The following is a 3,887-nucleotide window of genomic DNA, read 5'->3' on the forward strand; positions in this document are numbered from 1 at the left end:
TTGAAATCTGTATTTTGACATATACATGGGGAACGTCAGGCTCACAATTCTCAGATGAAGTCTCAAACATCTTTCAGTACTTACTATCTGATGCTTTTCATATGAATTGGAGTGTTTGTCTTCTTTTATTGGAGGTTATTTTCATTAGTTGAGATCCCTGCATTCTCCCAAGGAGATCAATGTGAATAATAAGGGGTTGGAGCTGCACCAGCACTCATGTAAACTACACACAGAGCCTTGGATTGATTATATCCTTCCCCCTGTTGGAACAGAATAGGGGAGAAGTTTGTGTGAAAACAATTTGAGATGTTTGAATAATCCATGAATATGGATAATCATAATTCAAGACTACTGTTCTATTGCGCCTCAAAAAGTTAAGCAACCCAAGACACCCAAAAGTATGCTGCCTAGTGTTTGCCTATATTATGTTGCCATCCATGCAGTATTTAATCTAGCTGTATTTATTAGTTTGTTAGGCTATGTACTATAATAGGCTACATTTGTGTATACCCATCAGATAAATATTTAGCAAGGACCATCATTCTTTGTTTGGTACAGAGTTGATACTTCAGAACATTTCCAGCAATGTGCAGAGAGTGAGTGACTACACTTGGCGTCGTCATCAGGGCGGCTGTATGTTGTACAGCACAGGTTGCTGGTGGAACCCAGCTCAGCCAGTCAGACCTGCATGGCCTTCATTCCTCGCTGAATGAAAAGATTGTGTGAACCTACCCCCAAAACACTATATAAAGAGCTGCTGCTCCCTGAAGTCACAGCATAGGCATGGATGGCTCAGATGAAACCTCCACTAACGGTAAGATAACTTTTGTAAAAATATGCCTATTTAGCTTAGGGCCTACTACATCAGGCCTATAAAAATCTGTCAAGGCAAGGCACTTTAGTCTTATTGCTCATGTAAGTGGCACTGACTAAAATGTAAGAAATGTATTTTCAAACTGCTCTAAAAATATGAAGTACTGGTGGTGTAATTTAGGCCTACAGTGATGGCTGTAACCTGAACTAAAATCTTTGTCTGTTGCAGACAGTGCTCTTTATGCCAGTTTGGAACACCTGAAGTGACGCCTCCATGTAGTTTGGTCTCTCTGGTGGAGTGGTTCTTAACAGTTCAACAGTTCTTTGCCAAAATTGTGAAATGTTTAGGACCACTTGATCTGGTGGACAAATACTTCCAAGGCAATAGATGAAGTGCCCTACACTGAGTATCATGAATCCTTGAGTATAGCCTAGGCTGATTAGATTGTTAATTAAGAAGAGTGGATTAGATTGATTTCACGCCATGTCTGTAGCATAGCTTAATCAAAGATGCCAGAAGTTTTGAGAAACTTGTTTTATTGTTATAACACCGTAGCCTACATTTGTACATCAATGTTCACCTGTGTATTAACCTTGTTTGATATATGAGCCTCTTTCTATCTTTCTCCCTCCCTCTCGCTCCTACTCTCTTTCTCTCTCTGTCTCTCTCTCTCGCTCCCACTCTCTTTCTCTCTCTGTCTCTCTCTCTCGCTCCCACTCTCTTTCTCTCTCTGTCTCTCTCTCGCTCCCACTCTCTTTCTCTCTCTGTCTCTCTCTCTCGCTCCTACTCTCTTTCTCTCTCTGTCTCTCTCTCTCGCTCCCACTCTTTCTCTCTCTGTCTCTCTCTCTCGCTCCCACTCTCTTTCTCTCTCTGTCTCTCTCTCACTCAATACAAGTCAAATGGGCTTTACTGGCACCGAAAACATATGTTTACATTGCCAAAGCAAGTGAATTAAACAAACAAAAGTGAGAAGAAACAAATAAAAAATTTTAAAAAAAGATTTGAAAATTAACAGTAAACATTTCACTCAAAAAGGTTTAAAAAGGTAGACATTACAAGTATTATAGAGCAGCTATGTACATTGTTTTAGCAATGTGCAAATAGTTGTATGAAAAGTGGGGGAAGATAAATAGATAAATATAGGTGGTATTTACAATGTTGTTTGTGCTCCACTTGATGGCCTTTTCTCATGGCAAGGGGCCACAAATCTTGCTTCTGTGATTGCACATTGTGGTATTTCCCCTGACAGGATATGGGAGTTTATCAATGTCGGATTTATTTTCAAAGTCTTTGTGGGTCTGTGTGATCTGTGGGAAATACATAATGTCTCTATCTCTCTCTCGCTCGCTCTCGTGTGCCCCCTTGTGTTATTAATGTCAATAGCCTCGTTGTATCCAACTGTTTCTGAAGTCCAGACAAACAGCACCTTGGGCATGGTCGCTGTCCGAGGTGCTGAAGGAAAGAGCAAATTGGATTCCAGCCAGTTTGACACATTTTCCGGTGAAGGATAAACATCTTTGTTGTTTCAGAAGGAGAGTACAATGAATAGGCTATTGGTAACAAAAAAAAAGCATCCTCGACTAAAATAATTACATTTTACACCGCTAGGAATAATGATACCAATGTTTCTATGGTAATAACGTTAGCTTTTTTTGTGTTGATGTATGAATCATTAATTAAAGCGCATTCCAAAGATTATTCTTGCATCCAAGGCGCAGCTTTCTTTCCTGTGTTCTCAGCAGTGCGCCAACAACATGACCAATATGTGGTAAATGGTTCTCATGAAGCCCTGTGTACTGCAAAGGTTAGCAAGTTGGATAAGATATTGATCGGTGTTAATGATATGCCAGAGCGATTTCCCTACATGCTCAAGGGCAGCAGTTGCAGGGGTAGTAGTCCCACGGGATGTGGTGCTTGGAATTTCATCAGCGGCCCAGGGTGACCCGAACCTTCTCCAGTGGAGAACTGGGTGGTGGTCGGACATGGTAAATCATCTATACTACGGAGAGTAATTATTGGTCTTCTGAAGCTTCAGTGAATCCTTCCAGTTAACAAGTCTAAGCTGTGGTTGTGTCTGTGCGTATTAGTGTGTGTTTGGTTGATCGTTTGTTTGTGGTGGAGTGGGAAATGTGCATAACTGGGTCACATATAGAGTTTATTATGGGCATCCCCACAACACTAATAAGCCAACTGCATCATTTAAACCACCTTGATATCCCTCAGGTTAATCTTGCTTCTAAATAGTGCTTTATCTCAAGCAACACACCTGATTAAATAAAGGTTGAATAATATTGACTACCCAATTCATACATTTCAGTGAACCCAACCACGAGCACACATAATTGTGTATTGAATTATATTCTGCGCTTGCATAATAATGATGAAATACAATCTTAAATTGAAATAAATTGAAAACATTCGTACACACAACTATATAGAAGCTTTAAAGAGACATCTTCAAAGGGCGTTGGGTACCAATGAGTTTATTATGGCGGTAATGACTGGCTGCTTATCTAAAACAAGGTCCTCTGTGCACCCCAGATAAGATGTTTTATTAAGAGAACAGCCCTAATGTCCTCTCTTCAGCTTTCAAAGCACACAAAATATACATGATCTACTTTGAAATTCTAGTTAAAACGGCTCTGTATTTGAAAATGCTTTGAAAATAAGACATTATTGTCTTTCAAACATTTTTACATATTAACATTTGATCTGGAAGTGGAAGGCAGCTAAACCAACAGCCTACATATGTTAGCGTCGTAATGAATAGCCCCAAGATACACACACACCTGAACGCAAGAGCTGACTCTGTGTGCACTGCACTGATCAACTCAGGGTTTTCCCTGCAAAATAGTTTCATTAAAAAAAACGAGAGGATCCAACTAAGTTAAATGGGCACAAGTTTAGTTTCATCAAAGATCTCAAACCGGCTCATTGCGAAGCTGTTGGATTACGCAGGTCTCTCGTGCGTGTTTGCGTTGATAAATTAATGTTGGAGCCTCTAGCAAGTCCGCAGTAAGCGCAGCAAACGACTAACTGACAGGGGAATTGCGCGACTGGGCGAGTGAGTGAG

This window comes from Salmo salar, chromosome ssa01 (genome assembly GCF_905237065.1).
Source record: "Salmo salar chromosome ssa01, Ssal_v3.1, whole genome shotgun sequence".
Taxonomy (NCBI): Eukaryota; Metazoa; Chordata; class Actinopteri; order Salmoniformes; family Salmonidae; genus Salmo; species Salmo salar.